Source organism: Balaenoptera borealis (genome assembly GCF_965194805.1).
Source record: "Balaenoptera borealis genome assembly, chromosome: 9".
Classification (NCBI taxonomy): domain Eukaryota; kingdom Metazoa; phylum Chordata; class Mammalia; order Artiodactyla; family Balaenopteridae; genus Balaenoptera; species Balaenoptera borealis.
The window spans coordinates 85,537,938-85,555,435 of NC_138873.1; positions in this window are offsets into that span (position 1 = coordinate 85,537,938).

Below are 17,498 nucleotides of genomic sequence, written 5' to 3' on the forward strand. Positions count from 1 at the left end.
ACCCCAAAGTTTTGGGCTGCTCTGTTGACAAGAACCTCCACTTCGTTACACCTTAAATATCCCAGGAAAAAGAAGAATGGATAAAGAAGTTGTGGTCCTTATGTACAATGGAATATCACTCAGCCATGAAATCAACGTCATAAGGCTAGTAGCAGCATGATGAGTGGATTTAGGTACGACGATTCTAAGTGAAATAAGTCACACAGAAAAAGACACTTATCATGAGATATCACTTATAGAGGGAATGTCAAAACCGCTACCCTTGAACTGAATTACAAAACAGAACAGAGTCACACGTTTAGAAAACACACTATGGCTGCTTAACGGGAAAGGTGAGGTGGGGTGATGCATAAAACAAGGGTTTCAAATTAGCTCAGATACCGTTCCAGAAACCCAATATGTAATAGACAAGACCTACTCCTTGCTCAGTGAACTGGACTCAACACCCCCTATTCACCGCCCAAGAATATATCTGACTAGTAAGAATCTTAAAACCTATGTATTGATATCTCTCTGTAAGTGAGTCAAGTGGGTGTAAAGCGGCATAAACACAGCAGTGAAAAGCAGCTAAACCCCATTATAAAAATCAATTACTTTAAAAAACCCGTGAAACAAAGACAGTGAAAGAGAGAGAAATTCTTACAAAATTCGTTCAGGGGCTGTGATGCCACCTGGATTGACCATATCTAGACCCACAGCTGATTGAGACATAAGTGTGGACACTCGTGGGGCTGAGAGGTTTGGTGAGGTTGGCTGAGCTAACGCAGACCCTTTAAAGTAATACGGCGTGGTACCCATCCCATGGGTCCCAAATCTCCAGGTTCAAGGGCATCGTCCTACATTGAAAACATGCATGAGAAACCCCGAAGATGGTACACCGTGTGATCGGGAAAGGTTTCTAAAACGCACCTCATTTCTCATCTCCTTGTGCTCCGGTTCACCATTCCAGCCGCTTTACTAGCAATCTCCCTCCTTGGAGAATCAGCACCTTTATCCTCCTGTTCCGTACAGGTTGCTAATTGTCCTGAGGATGAACGGGAAGAGGGGGAACCAATGAGAGACTAGCTCTAGGTGTTGGGGCAGGCACAGGTCATTCTATTTTCCCATCAGGAAGAAGAATTAACCACAGGCTCAGCCTGCTGCCAGGAACCAGAATACGGCCTGAAGCAATCCTGCGCTTTTGCGGCCAGCTCCCAAGAAAGCGAGTTGAAGAATGGAGCTCAGGGGCACTGCAATTCACAAACCTGCAGACTTAGAAATGATAACTCTCGTCCACAAATATATTGAGGGAAGGCAACGAAGAGGATTTGAAAGCAAGGCAGAATTGCAGGAAACAGATTTCAGGAGGTAGATTCGAATCGCCTTTAAAGCACAGGAAAAGCGGCAAAACCTCGACAATGATGCCCTTGGCCAAAAAGGGCGTATGCGTTTTTTCCTGAATATATTCAGGAAAAAACGCATACGCCCTTTTTGGCCAACCAAGCAACCTGGAAAGGCAAATCAGCGCTACAAAGAAGTCTCGCTTCCCATCGGTCAAAAGGGCCATGATGAATAAAGTGTCAAAACCAGAAATGCTGGACAGGCCTTGGAGAAATGGGAGCCTTGCTACGCTGATGGGCGGGATGTAAATTGCCAACAGCCACACTGGAGAAGTGTACGGTGTGTCCTGAAACATCTAAAAAACTCAGCTTAGAGACCATAGGGCACTTCCTCTCATGGGCGTATAAATTGGGAAAACTAAAAATCAGCAAGACACAGGCACCCCAAAGTTTTGGGCTGCTCTGTTGACAAGAACCTCCACTTCGTTACACCTTAAATATCCCAGGAAAGAGAAGAATGGATAAAGAAGTTGTGGTCCTTATGTACAATGGAATATCACTCAGCCATGAAATCAACGTCATAAGGCTAGTAGCAGCATGATGAGTGGATTTAGGTACGACGATTCTAAGTGAAATAAGTCACACAGAAAAAGACACTTATCATGAGATATCACTTATAGAGGGAATGTCAAAACCGCTACCCTTGAACTGAATTACAAAACAGAACAGAGTCACACGTTTAGAAAACACACTATGGCTGCTTAACGGGAAAGGTGAGGTGGGGTGATGCATAAAACAAGGGTTTCAAATTAGCTCAGATACCGTTCCAGAAACCCAATATGTAATAGACAAGACCTACTCCTTGCTCAGTGAACTGGACTCAACACCCCCTATTCACCGCCCAAGAATATATCTGACTAGTAAGAATCTTAAAACCTATGTATTGATATCTCTCTGTAAGTGAGTCAAGTGGGTGTAAAGCGGCATAAACACAGCAGTGAAAAGCAGCTAAACCCCATTATAAAAATCAATTACTTTTCAAAACCCGTGAAACAAAGACAGTGAAAGAGAGAGAAATTCTTACAAAATTCGTTCAGGGGCTGTGATGCCACCTGGATTGACCATATCTAGACCCACAGCTGATTGAGACATAAGGGTGGACACTCGTGGGGCTGAGAGGTTTGGTGAGGTTGGCTGAGCTAACGCAGACCCTTTAAAGTAATACGGCGTGGTACCCATCCCATGGGTCCCAAATCTCCAGGTTCAAGGGCATCGTCCTACATTGAAAACATGCATGAGGAACCCCGAAGATGGTACACCGTGTGATCGGGAAAGGTTTCTAAAACGCACCTCATTTCTCATCTCCTTGTGCTCCGGTTCGCCATTCCAGCCGCTTTACTAGCAATCTCCCTCCTTGAAGAATCAGCACCTTTATCCTCCTGTTCCGTACAGGTTGCTAATTGTCCTGAGGATGAACGGGAAGAGGGGGAACCAATGAGAGACTAGCTCTAGGTGTTGGGGCAGGCACAGGTCATTCTATTTTCCCATCAGGAAGAAGAATTAACCACAGGCTCAGCCTGCCGCCAGGAACCAGAATACGGCCTGAAGCAATCCTGCGCTTTTGCGGCCAGCTCCCAAGAAAGCGAGTTGAAGAATGGAGCTCAGGGGCACTGCAATTCACAAACCTGCAGACTTAGAAATGATAACTCTCGTCCACAAATATATTGAGGGAAGGCAACGAAGAGGATTTGAAAGCAAGGCAGAATTGCAGGAAACAGATTTCAGGAGGTAGATTCGAATCGCCTTTAAAGCACAGGAAAAGCGGCAAAACCTCGACAATGATGCCCTTGGCCAAAAAGGGCGTATGCGTTTTTTCCTGAATATATTCAGGAAAAAACGCATACGCCCTTTTTGGCCAACCAAGCAACCTGGAAAGACAAATCAGCGCTACAAAGAAGTCTCGCTTCCCATCGGTCAAAGGGCCATGCTGAATAAAGTGTCAAAACCAGAAATGCTGGACAGGCCTTGGAGAAAGGGGAGCCTTGCTACGCTGATGGGCGGGATGTAAATTGCCAACAGCCACACTGGAGAAGTGTACGGTGTGTCCTGAAACATCTAAAAAACTCAGCTTAGAGACCATAGGGCACTTCCTCTCATGGGCGTATAAATTGGGAAAACTAAAAATCAGCAAGACACAGGCACCCCAAAGTTTTGGGCTGCTCTGTTGACAAGAACCTCCACTTCGTTACACCTTAAATATCCCAGGAAAGAGAAGAATGGATAAAGAAGTTGTGGTCCTTATGTACAATGGAATATCACTCAGCCATGAAATCAACGTCATAAGGCTAGTAGCAGCATGATGAGTGGATTTAGGTACGACGATTCTAAGTGAAATAAGTCACACAGAAAAAGACACTTATCATGAGATATCACTTATAGAGGGAATGTCAAAACCGCTACCCTTGAACTGAATTACAAAACAGAACAGAGTCACACGTTTAGAAAACACACTATGGCTGCTTAACGGGAAAGGTGAGGTGGGGTGATGCATAAAACAAGGGTTTCAAATTAGCTCAGATACCGTTCCAGAAACCCAATATGTAATAGACAAGACCTACTCCTTGCTCAGTGAACTGGACTCAACACCCCCTATTCACCGCCCAAGAATATATCTGACTAGTAAGAATCTTAAAACCTATGTATTGATATCTCTCTGTAAGTGAGTCAAGTGGGTGTAAAGCGGCATAAACACAGCAGTGAAAAGCAGCTAAACCCCATTATAAAAATCAATTACTTTAAAAAACCCGTGAAACAAAGACAGTGAAAGAGAGAGAAATTCTTACAAAATTCGTTCAGGGGCTGTGATGCCACCTGGATTGACCATATCTAGACCCACAGCTGATTGAGACATAAGGGTGGACACTCGTGGGGCTGAGAGGTTTGGTGAGGTTGGCTGAGCTAACGCAGACCCTTTAAAGTAATACGGCGTGGTACCCATCCCATGGGTCCCAAATCTCCAGGTTCAAGGGCATCGTCCTACATTGAAAACATGCATGAGAAACCCCGAAGATGGTACACCGTGTGATCGGGAAAGGTTTCTAAAACGCACCTCATTTCTCATCTCCTTGTGCTCCGGTTCACCATTCCAGCCGCTTTACTAGCAATCTCCCTCCTTGGAGAATCAGCACCTTTATCCTCCTGTTCCGTACAGGTTGCTAATTGTCCTGAGGATGAACGGGAAGAGGGGGAACCAATGAGAGACTAGCTCTAGGTGTTGGGGCAGGCACAGGTCATTCTATTTTCCCATCAGGAAGAAGAATTAACCACAGGCTCAGCCTGCTGCCAGGAACCAGAATACGGCCTGAAGCAATCCTGCGCTTTTGCGGCCAGCTCCCAAGAAAGCGAGTTGAAGAATGGAGCTCAGGGGCACTGCAATTCACAAACCTGCAGACTTAGAAATGATAACTCTCGTCCACAAATATATTGAGGGAAGGCAACGAAGAGGATTTGAAAGCAAGGCAGAATTGCAGGAAACAGATTTCAGGAGGTAGATTCGAATCGCCTTTAAAGCACAGGAAAAGCGGCAAAACCTCGACAATGATGCCCTTGGCCAAAAAGGGCGTATGCGTTTTTTCCTGAATATATTCAGGAAAAAACGCATACGCCCTTTTTGGCCAACCAAGCAACCTGGAAAGGCAAATCAGCGCTACAAAGAAGTCTCGCTTCCCATCGGTCAAAAGGGCCATGATGAATAAAGTGTCAAAACCAGAAATGCTGGACAGGCCTTGGAGAAATGGGAGCCTTGCTACGCTGATGGGCGGGATGTAAATTGCCAACAGCCACACTGGAGAAGTGTACGGTGTGTCCTGAAACATCTAAAAAACTCAGCTTAGAGACCATAGGGCACTTCCTCTCATGGGTGTATAAATTGGGAAAACTAAAAATCAGCAAGACACAGGCACCCCAAAGTTTTGGGCTGCTCTGTTGACAAGAACCTCCACTTCGTTACACCTTAAATATCCCAGGAAAGAGAAGAATGGATAAAGAAGTTGTGGTCCTTATGTACAATGGAATATCACTCAGCCATGAAATCAATGTCATAAGGCTAGTAGCAGCATGATGAGTGGATTTAGGTACGACGATTCTAAGTGAAATAAGTCACACAGAAAAAGACACTTATCATGAGATATCACTTATAGAGGGAATGTCAAAACCGCCTCCCTTGAACTGAATTACAAAACAGAACAGAGTCACACGTTTAGAAAACACACTATGGCTGCTTAACGGGAAAGGTGAGGTGGGGTGATGCATAAAACAAGGGTTTCAAATTAGCTCAGATACCGTTCCAGAAACCCAGTATGTAATAGACAAGACCTACTCCTTGCTCAGTGAACTGGACTCAACACCCCCTATTCACCGCCCAAGAATATATCTGACTAGTAAGAATCTTAAAACCTATGTATTGATATCTCTCTGTAAGTGAGTCAAGTGGGTGTAAAGCGGCATAAACACAGCAGTGAAAAGCAGCTAAACCCCATTATAAAAATCAATTACTTTAAAAAACCCGTGAAACAAAGACAGTGAAAGAGAGAGAAATTCTTACAAAATTCGTTCAGGGGCTGTGATGCCACCTGGATTGACCATATCTAGACCCACAGCTGATTGAGACATAAGGGTGGACACTCGTGGGGCTGAGAGGTTTGGTGAGGTTGGCTGAGCTAACGCAGACCCTTTAAAGTAATACGGCGTGGTACCCATCCCATGGGTCCCAAATCTCCAGGTTCAAGGGCATCGTCCTACATTGAAAACATGCATGAGAAACCCCGAAGATGGTACACCGTGTGATCGGGAAAGGTTTCTAAAACGCACCTCATTTCTCATCTCCTTGTGCTCCGGTTCGCCATTCCAGCCGCTTTACTAGCAATCTCCCTCCTTGGAGAATCAGCACCTTTATCCTCCTGTTCCGTACAGGTTGCAAATTGTCCTGAGGATGAACGGGAAGAGGGGGAACCAATGAGAGACTAGCTCTAGGTGTTGGGGCAGGCACAGGTCATTCTATTTTCCCATCAGGAAGAAGAATTAACCACAGGCTCAGCCTGCCGCCAGGAACCAGAATACGGCCTGAAGCAATCCTGCGCTTTTGCGGCCAGCTCCCAAGAAAGCGAGTTGAAGAATGGAGCTCAGGGGCACTGCAATTCACAAACCTGCAGACTTAGAAATGATAACTCTCGTCCACAAATATATTGAGGGAAGGCAACGAAGAGGATTTGAAAGCAAGGCAGAATTGCAGGAGACAGATTTCAGGAGGTAGATTCGAATCGCCTTTAAAGCACAGAAAAGCGGCAAAACCTCGACAATGATGCCCTTGGCCAAAAAGGGCGTATGCGTTTTTTCCTGAATATATTCAGGAAAAAACGCATAAGCCCTTTTTGGCCAACCAAGCAACCTGGAAAGGCAAATCAGCGCTACAAAGAAGTCTCGCTTCCCATCGGTCAAAAGGGCCATGATGAATAAAGTGTCAAAACCAGAAATGCTGGACAGGCCTTGGAGAAATGGGAGCCTTGCTACGCTGATGGGCGGGATGTAAATTGCCAACAGCCACACTGGAGAAGTGTACGGTGTGTCCTGAAACATCTAAAAAACTCAGCTTAGAGACCATAGGGCACTTCCTCTCATGGGCGTATAAATTGGGAAAACTAAAAATCAGCAAGACACAGGCACCCCAAAGTTTTGGGCTGCTCTGTTGACAAGAACCTCCACTTCGTTACACCTTAAATATCCCAGGAAAGAGAAGAATGGATAAAGAAGTTGCGGTCCTTATGTACAATGGAATATCACTCAGCCATGAAATCAATGTCATAAGGCTAGTAGCAGCATGATGAGTGGATTTAGATATGACGATTCTAAGTGAAATAAGTCACACAGAAAAAGACACTTATCATAAGATATCACTCATAGAGGGAATGTAAAAACCGCTACCCTTGAACTGAATTACAAAACAGAACAGAGTCACACGTTTAGAAAACACACTATGGCTGCTTAACGGGAAAGGTGAGGTGGGGTGATGCATAAAACACGGGTTTCAAATTAGCTCAGATACCGTTCCAGAAACCCAATATGTAATAGACAAGACCTACTCCTTGCTCAGTGAACTGGACTCAACACCCCCTATTCACCGCCCAAGAATATATCTGACTAGTAAGAATCTTAAAACCTATGTATTGATATCTCTCTGTAAGTGAGTCAAATGGGTGTAAAGCGGCATAAACACAGCAGTGAAAAGCAGCTAAACCCCATTATAAAAATCAATTACGTTTCAAAACCCGTGAAACAAAGACAGTGAAAGAGAGAGAAATTCTTACAAAATTCGTTCAGGGGCTGTGATGCCACCTGGATTGACCATATCTAGACCCACAGCTGATTGAGACATAAGGGTGGACACTCTTGGGGCTGAGAGGTTTGGTGAGGTTGGGTGAGAAAACGCAGACCCTTTAAAGTAATACGGCGTGGTACCCATCCCATGGGTCCCAAATCTCCAGGTTCAAGGGCATCGTCCTACATTGAAAACATGCATGAGAAACCCCGAAGATGGTACACCGTGTGATCGGGAAAGGTTTCTAAAACGCACCTCATTTCTCATCTCCTTGTGCTCCGGTTCACCATTCCAGCCGCTTTACTAGCAATCTCCCTCCTTGGAGAATCAGCACCTTTATCCTCCTGTTCCGTACAGGTTGCTAATTGTCCTGAGGATGAACGGGAAGAGGGGGAACCAATGAGAGACTAGCTCTAGGTGTTGGGGCAGGCACAGGTCATTCTATTTTCCCATCAGGAAGAAGAATTAACCACAGGCTCAGCCTGCCGCCAGGAACCAGAATACGGCCTGAAGCAATCCTGCGCTTTTGCGGCCAGCTCCCAAGAAAGCGAGTTGAAGAATGGAGCTCAGGGGCACTGCAATTCACAAACCTGCAGACTTAGAAATGATAACTCTCGTCCACAAATATATTGAGGGAAGGCAACGAAGAGGATTTGAAAGCAAGGCAGAATTGCAGGAAACAGATTTCAGGAGGTAGATTCGAATCGCCTTTAAAGCACAGGAAAAGCGGCAAAACCTCGACAATGATGCCCTTGGCCAAAAAGGGCGTATGCGTTTTTTCCTGAATATATTCAGGAAAAAACGCATACGCCCTTTTTGGCCAACCAAGCAACCTGGAAAGGCAAATCAGCGCTACAAAGAAGTCTCGCTTCCCATCGGTCAAAAGGGCCATGATGAATAAAGTGTCAAAACCAGAAATGCTGGACAGGCCTTGGAGAAATGGGAGCCTTGCTACGCTGATGGGCGGGATGTAAATTGCCAACAGCCACACTGGAGAAGTGTACGGTGTGTCCTGAAACATCTAAAAAACTCAGCTTAGAGACCATAGGGCACTTCCTCTCATGGGCGTATAAATTGGGAAAACTAAAAATCAGCAAGACACAGGCACCCCAAAGTTTTGGGCTGCTCTGTTGACAAGAACCTCCACTTCGTTACACCTTAAATATCCCAGGAAAGAGAAGAATGGATAAAGAAGTTGTGGTCCTTATGTACAATGGAATATCACTCAGCCATGAAATCAACGTCATAAGGCTAGTAGCAGCATGATGAGTGGATTTAGGTACGACGATTCTAAGTGAAATAAGTCACACAGAAAAAGACACTTATCATGAGATATCACTTATAGAGGGAATGTCAAAACCGCTACCCTTGAACTGAATTACAAAACAGAACAGAGTCACACGTTTAGAAAACACACTATGGCTGCTTAACGGGAAAGGTGAGGTGGGGTGATGCATAAAACAAGGGTTTCAAATTAGCTCAGATACCGTTCCAGAAACCCAATATGTAATAGACAAGACCTACTCCTTGCTCAGTGAACTGGACTCAACACCCCCTATTCACCGCCCAAGAATATATCTGACTAGTAAGAATCTTAAAACCTATGTATTGATATCTCTCTGTAAGTGAGTCAAGTGGGTGTAAAGCGGCATAAACACAGCAGTGAAAAGCAGCTAAACCCCATTATAAAAATCAATTACTTTAAAAAACCCGTGAAACAAAGACAGTGAAAGAGAGAGAAATTCTTACAAAATTCGTTCAGGGGCTGTGATGCCACCTGGATTGACCATATCTAGACCCACAGCTGATTGAGACATAAGTGTGGACACTCGTGGGGCTGAGAGGTTTGGTGAGGTTGGCTGAGCTAACGCAGACCCTTTAAAGTAATACGGCGTGGTACCCATCCCATGGGTCCCAAATCTCCAGGTTCAAGGGCATCGTCCTACATTGAAAACATGCATGAGAAACCCCGAAGATGGTACACCGTGTGATCGGGAAAGGTTTCTAAAACGCACCTCATTTCTCATCTCCTTGTGCTCCGGTTCACCATTCCAGCCGCTTTACTAGCAATCTCCCTCCTTGGAGAATCAGCACCTTTATCCTCCTGTTCCGTACAGGTTGCTAATTGTCCTGAGGATGAACGGGAAGAGGGGGAACCAATGAGAGACTAGCTCTAGGTGTTGGGGCAGGCACAGGTCATTCTATTTTCCCATCAGGAAGAAGAATTAACCACAGGCTCAGCCTGCTGCCAGGAACCAGAATACGGCCTGAAGCAATCCTGCGCTTTTGCGGCCAGCTCCCAAGAAAGCGAGTTGAAGAATGGAGCTCAGGGGCACTGCAATTCACAAACCTGCAGACTTAGAAATGATAACTCTCGTCCACAAATATATTGAGGGAAGGCAACGAAGAGGATTTGAAAGCAAGGCAGAATTGCAGGAAACAGATTTCAGGAGGTAGATTCGAATCGCCTTTAAAGCACAGGAAAAGCGGCAAAACCTCGACAATGATGCCCTTGGCCAAAAAGGGCGTATGCGTTTTTTCCTGAATATATTCAGGAAAAAACGCATACGCCCTTTTTGGCCAACCAAGCAACCTGGAAAGGCAAATCAGCGCTACAAAGAAGTCTCGCTTCCCATCGGTCAAAAGGGCCATGATGAATAAAGTGTCAAAACCAGAAATGCTGGACAGGCCTTGGAGAAATGGGAGCCTTGCTACGCTGATGGGCGGGATGTAAATTGCCAACAGCCACACTGGAGAAGTGTACGGTGTGTCCTGAAACATCTAAAAAACTCAGCTTAGAGAACATAGGGCACTTCCTCTCATGGGTGTATAAATTGGGAAAACTAAAAATCAGCAAGACACAGGCACCCCAAAGTTTTGGGCTGCTCTGTTGACAAGAACCTCCACTTCGTTACACCTTAAATATCCCAGGAAAGAGAAGAATGGATAAAGAAGTTGTGGTCCTTATGTACAATGGAATATCACTCAGCCATGAAATCAATGTCATAAGGCTAGTAGCAGCATGATGAGTGGATTTAGGTACGACGATTCTAAGTGAAATAAGTCACACAGAAAAAGACACTTATCATGAGATATCACTTATAGAGGGAATGTCAAAACCGCCTCCCTTGAACTGAATTACAAAACAGAACAGAGTCACACGTTTAGAAAACACACTATGGCTGCTTAACGGGAAAGGTGAGGTGGGGTGATGCATAAAACAAGGGTTTCAAATTAGCTCAGATACCGTTCCAGAAACCCAGTATGTAATAGACAAGACCTACTCCTTGCTCAGTGAACTGGACTCAACACCCCCTATTCACCGCCCAAGAATATATCTGACTAGTAAGAATCTTAAAACCTATGTATTGATATCTCTCTGTAAGTGAGTCAAGTGGGTGTAAAGCGGCATAAACACAGCAGTGAAAAGCAGCTAAACCCCATTATAAAAATCAATTACTTTAAAAAACCCGTGAAACAAAGACAGTGAAAGAGAGAGAAATTCTTACAAAATTCGTTCAGGGGCTGTGATGCCACCTGGATTGACCATATCTAGACCCACAGCTGATTGAGACATAAGGGTGGACACTCGTGGGGCTGAGAGGTTTGGTGAGGTTGGCTGAGCTAACGCAGACCCTTTAAAGTAATACGGCGTGGTACCCATCCCATGGGTCCCAAATCTCCAGGTTCAAGGGCATCGTCCTACATTGAAAACATGCATGAGAAACCCCGAAGATGGTACACCGTGTGATCGGGAAAGGTTTCTAAAACGCACCTCATTTCTCATCTCCTTGTGCTCCGGTTCGCCATTCCAGCCGCTTTACTAGCAATCTCCCTCCTTGGAGAATCAGCACCTTTATCCTCCTGTTCCGTACAGGTTGCAAATTGTCCTGAGGATGAACGGGAAGAGGGGGAACCAATGAGAGACTAGCTCTAGGTGTTGGGGCAGGCACAGGTCATTCTATTTTCCCATCAGGAAGAAGAATTAACCACAGGCTCAGCCTGCCGCCAGGAACCAGAATACGGCCTGAAGCAATCCTGCGCTTTTGCGGCCAGCTCCCAAGAAAGCGAGTTGAAGAATGGAGCTCAGGGGCACTGCAATTCACAAACCTGCAGACTTAGAAATGATAACTCTCGTCCACAAATATATTGAGGGAAGGCAACGAAGAGGATTTGAAAGCAAGGCAGAATTGCAGGAGACAGATTTCAGGAGGTAGATTCGAATCGCCTTTAAAGCACAGAAAAGCGGCAAAACCTCGACAATGATGCCCTTGGCCAAAAAGGGCGTATGCGTTTTTTCCTGAATATATTCAGGAAAAAACGCATAAGCCCTTTTTGGCCAACCAAGCAACCTGGAAAGGCAAATCAGCGCTACAAAGAAGTCTCGCTTCCCATCGGTCAAAAGGGCCATGATGAATAAAGTGTCAAAACCAGAAATGCTGGACAGGCCTTGGAGAAATGGGAGCCTTGCTACGCTGATGGGCGGGATGTAAATTGCCAACAGCCACACTGGAGAAGTGTACGGTGTGTCCTGAAACATCTAAAAAACTCAGCTTAGAGACCATAGGGCACTTCCTCTCATGGGCGTATAAATTGGGAAAACTAAAAATCAGCAAGACACAGGCACCCCAAAGTTTTGGGCTGCTCTGTTGACAAGAACCTCCACTTCGTTACACCTTAAATATCCCAGGAAAGAGAAGAATGGATAAAGAAGTTGCGGTCCTTATGTACAATGGAATATCACTCAGCCATGAAATCAATGTCATAAGGCTAGTAGCAGCATGATGAGTGGATTTAGATATGACGATTCTAAGTGAAATAAGTCACACAGAAAAAGACACTTATCATAAGATATCACTCATAGAGGGAATGTAAAAACCGCTACCCTTGAACTGAATTACAAAACAGAACAGAGTCACACGTTTAGAAAACACACTATGGCTGCTTAACGGGAAAGGTGAGGTGGGGTGATGCATAAAACACGGGTTTCAAATTAGCTCAGATACCGTTCCAGAAACCCAATATGTAATAGACAAGACCTACTCCTTGCTCAGTGAACTGGACTCAACACCCCCTATTCACCGCCCAAGAATATATCTGACTAGTAAGAATCTTAAAACCTATGTATTGATATCTCTCTGTAAGTGAGTCAAATGGGTGTAAAGCGGCATAAACACAGCAGTGAAAAGCAGCTAAACCCCATTATAAAAATCAATTACGTTTCAAAACCCGTGAAACAAAGACAGTGAAAGAGAGAGAAATTCTTACAAAATTCGTTCAGGGGCTGTGATGCCACCTGGATTGACCATATCTAGACCCACAGCTGATTGAGACATAAGGGTGGACACTCTTGGGGCTGAGAGGTTTGGTGAGGTTGGGTGAGAAAACGCAGACCCTTTAAAGTAATACGGCGTGGTACCCATCCCATGGGTCCCAAATCTCCAGGTTCAAGGGCATCGTCCTACATTGAAAACATGCATGAGAAACCCCGAAGATGGTACACCGTGTGATCGGGAAAGGTTTCTAAAACGCACCTCATTTCTCATCTCCTTGTGCTCCGGTTCACCATTCCAGCCGCTTTACTAGCAATCTCCCTCCTTGGAGAATCAGCACCTTTATCCTCCTGTTCCGTACAGGTTGCTAATTGTCCTGAGGATGAACGGGAAGAGGGGGAACCAATGAGAGACTAGCTCTAGGTGTTGGGGCAGGCACAGGTCATTCTATTTTCCCATCAGGAAGAAGAATTAACCACAGGCTCAGCCTGCCGCCAGGAACCAGAATACGGCCTGAAGCAATCCTGCGCTTTTGCGGCCAGCTCCCAAGAAAGCGAGTTGAAGAATGGAGCTCAGGGGCACTGCAATTCACAAACCTGCAGACTTAGAAATGATAACTCTCGTCCACAAATATATTGAGGGAAGGCAACGAAGAGGATTTGAAAGCAAGGCAGAATTGCAGGAAACAGATTTCAGGAGGTAGATTCGAATCGCCTTTAAAGCACAGGAAAAGCGGCAAAACCTCGACAATGATGCCCTTGGCCAAAAAGGGCGTATGCGTTTTTTCCTGAATATATTCAGGAAAAAACGCATACGCCCTTTTTGGCCAACCAAGCAACCTGGAAAGGCAAATCAGCGCTACAAAGAAGTCTCGCTTCCCATCGGTCAAAAGGGCCATGATGAATAAAGTGTCAAAACCAGAAATGCTGGACAGGCCTTGGAGAAATGGGAGCCTTGCTACGCTGATGGGCGGGATGTAAATTGCCAACAGCCACACTGGAGAAGTGTACGGTGTGTCCTGAAACATCTAAAAAACTCAGCTTAGAGACCATAGGGCACTTCCTCTCATGGGCGTATAAATTGGGAAAACTAAAAATCAGCAAGACACAGGCACCCCAAAGTTTTGGGCTGCTCTGTTGACAAGAACCTCCACTTCGTTACACCTTAAATATCCCAGGAAAGAGAAGAATGGATAAAGAAGTTGTGGTCCTTATGTACAATGGAATATCACTCAGCCATGAAATCAACGTCATAAGGCTAGTAGCAGCATGATGAGTGGATTTAGGTACGACGATTCTAAGTGAAATAAGTCACACAGAAAAAGACACTTATCATGAGATATCACTTATAGAGGGAATGTCAAAACCGCTACCCTTGAACTGAATTACAAAACAGAACAGAGTCACACGTTTAGAAAACACACTATGGCTGCTTAACGGGAAAGGTGAGGTGGGGTGATGCATAAAACAAGGGTTTCAAATTAGCTCAGATACCGTTCCAGAAACCCAATATGTAATAGACAAGACCTACTCCTTGCTCAGTGAACTGGACTCAACACCCCCTATTCACCGCCCAAGAATATATCTGACTAGTAAGAATCTTAAAACCTATGTATTGATATCTCTCTGTAAGTGAGTCAAGTGGGTGTAAAGCGGCATAAACACAGCAGTGAAAAGCAGCTAAACCCCATTATAAAAATCAATTACTTTAAAAAACCCGTGAAACAAAGACAGTGAAAGAGAGAGAAATTCTTACAAAATTCGTTCAGGGGCTGTGATGCCACCTGGATTGACCATATCTAGACCCACAGCTGATTGAGACATAAGTGTGGACACTCGTGGGGCTGAGAGGTTTGGTGAGGTTGGCTGAGCTAACGCAGACCCTTTAAAGTAATACGGCGTGGTACCCATCCCATGGGTCCCAAATCTCCAGGTTCAAGGGCATCGTCCTACATTGAAAACATGCATGAGAAACCCCGAAGATGGTACACCGTGTGATCGGGAAAGGTTTCTAAAACGCACCTCATTTCTCATCTCCTTGTGCTCCGGTTCACCATTCCAGCCGCTTTACTAGCAATCTCCCTCCTTGGAGAATCAGCACCTTTATCCTCCTGTTCCGTACAGGTTGCTAATTGTCCTGAGGATGAACGGGAAGAGGGGGAACCAATGAGAGACTAGCTCTAGGTGTTGGGGCAGGCACAGGTCATTCTATTTTCCCATCAGGAAGAAGAATTAACCACAGGCTCAGCCTGCTGCCAGGAACCAGAATACGGCCTGAAGCAATCCTGCGCTTTTGCGGCCAGCTCCCAAGAAAGCGAGTTGAAGAATGGAGCTCAGGGGCACTGCAATTCACAAACCTGCAGACTTAGAAATGATAACTCTCGTCCACAAATATATTGAGGGAAGGCAACGAAGAGGATTTGAAAGCAAGGCAGAATTGCAGGAAACAGATTTCAGGAGGTAGATTCGAATCGCCTTTAAAGCACAGGAAAAGCGGCAAAACCTCGACAATGATGCCCTTGGCCAAAAAGGGCGTATGCGTTTTTTCCTGAATATATTCAGGAAAAAACGCATACGCCCTTTTTGGCCAACCAAGCAACCTGGAAAGGCAAATCAGCGCTACAAAGAAGTCTCGCTTCCCATCGGTCAAAAGGGCCATGATGAATAAAGTGTCAAAACCAGAAATGCTGGACAGGCCTTGGAGAAATGGGAGCCTTGCTACGCTGATGGGCGGGATGTAAATTGCCAACAGCCACACTGGAGAAGTGTACGGTGTGTCCTGAAACATCTAAAAAACTCAGCTTAGAGAACATAGGGCACTTCCTCTCATGGGTGTATAAATTGGGAAAACTAAAAATCAGCAAGACACAGGCACCCCAAAGTTTTGGGCTGCTCTGTTGACAAGAACCTCCACTTCGTTACACCTTAAATATCCCAGGAAAGAGAAGAATGGATAAAGAAGTTGTGGTCCTTATGTACAATGGAATATCACTCAGCCATGAAATCAATGTCATAAGGCTAGTAGCAGCATGATGAGTGGATTTAGGTATGACGATTCTAAGTGAAATAAGTCACACAGAAAAAGACACTTATCATGAGATATCACTTATAGAGGGAATGTCAAAACCGCTACCCTTGAACTGAATTACAAAACAGAACAGAGTCACACGTTTAGAAAACACACTATGGCTGCTTAACGGGAAAGGTGAGGTGGGGTGATGCATAAAACAAGGGTTTCAAATTAGCTCAGATACCGTTCCAGAAACCCAGTATGTAATAGACAAGACCTACTCCTTGCTCAGTGAACTGGACTCAACACCCCCTATTCACCGCCCAAGAATATATCTGACTAGTAAGAATCTTAAAACCTATGTATTGATATCTCTCTGTAAGTGAGTCAAGTGGGTGTAAAGCGGCATAAACACAGCAGTGAAAAGCAGCTAAACCCCATTATAAAAATCAATTACTTTAAAAAACCCGTGAAACAAAGACAGTGAAAGAGAGAGAAATTCTTACAAAATTCGTTCAGGGGCTGTGATGCCACCTGGATTGACCATATCTAGACCCACAGCTGATTGAGACATAAGGGTGGACACTCGTGGGGCTGAGAGGTTTGGTGAGGTTGGCTGAGCTAACGCAGACCCTTTAAAGTAATACGGCGTGGTACCCATCCCATGGGTCCCAAATCTCCAGGTTCAAGGGCATCGTCCTACATTGAAAACATGCATGAGAAACCCCGAAGATGGTACACCGTGTGATCGGGAAAGGTTTCTAAAACGCACCTCATTTCTCATCTCCTTGTGCTCCGGTTCGCCATTCCAGCCGCTTTACTAGCAATCTCCCTCCTTGGAGAATCAGCACCTTTATCCTCCTGTTCCGTACAGGTTGCAAATTGTCCTGAGGATGAACGGGAAGAGGGGGAACCAATGAGAGACTAGCTCTAGGTGTTGGGGCAGGCACAGGTCATTCTATTTTCCCATCAGGAAGAAGAATTAACCACAGGCTCAGCCTGCCGCCAGGAACCAGAATACGGCCTGAAGCAATCCTGCGCTTTTGCGGCCAGCTCCCAAGAAAGCGAGTTGAAGAATGGAGCTCAGGGGCACTGCAATTCACAAACCTGCAGACTTAGAAATGATAACTCTCGTCCACAAATATATTGAGGGAAGGCAACGAAGAGGATTTGAAAGCAAGGCAGAATTGCAGGAGACAGATTTCAGGAGGTAGATTCGAATCGCCTTTAAAGCACAGAAAAGCGGCAAAACCTCGACAATGATGCCCTTGGCCAAAAAGGGCGTATGCGTTTTTTCCTGAATATATTCAGGAAAAAACGCATAAGCCCTTTTTGGCCAACCAAGCAACCTGGAAAGGCAAATCAGCGCTACAAAGAAGTCTCGCTTCCCATCGGTCAAAAGGGCCATGATGAATAAAGTGTCAAAACCAGAAATGCTGGACAGGCCTTGGAGAAATGGGAGCCTTGCTACGCTGATGGGCGGGATGTAAATTGCCAACAGCCACACTGGAGAAGTGTACGGTG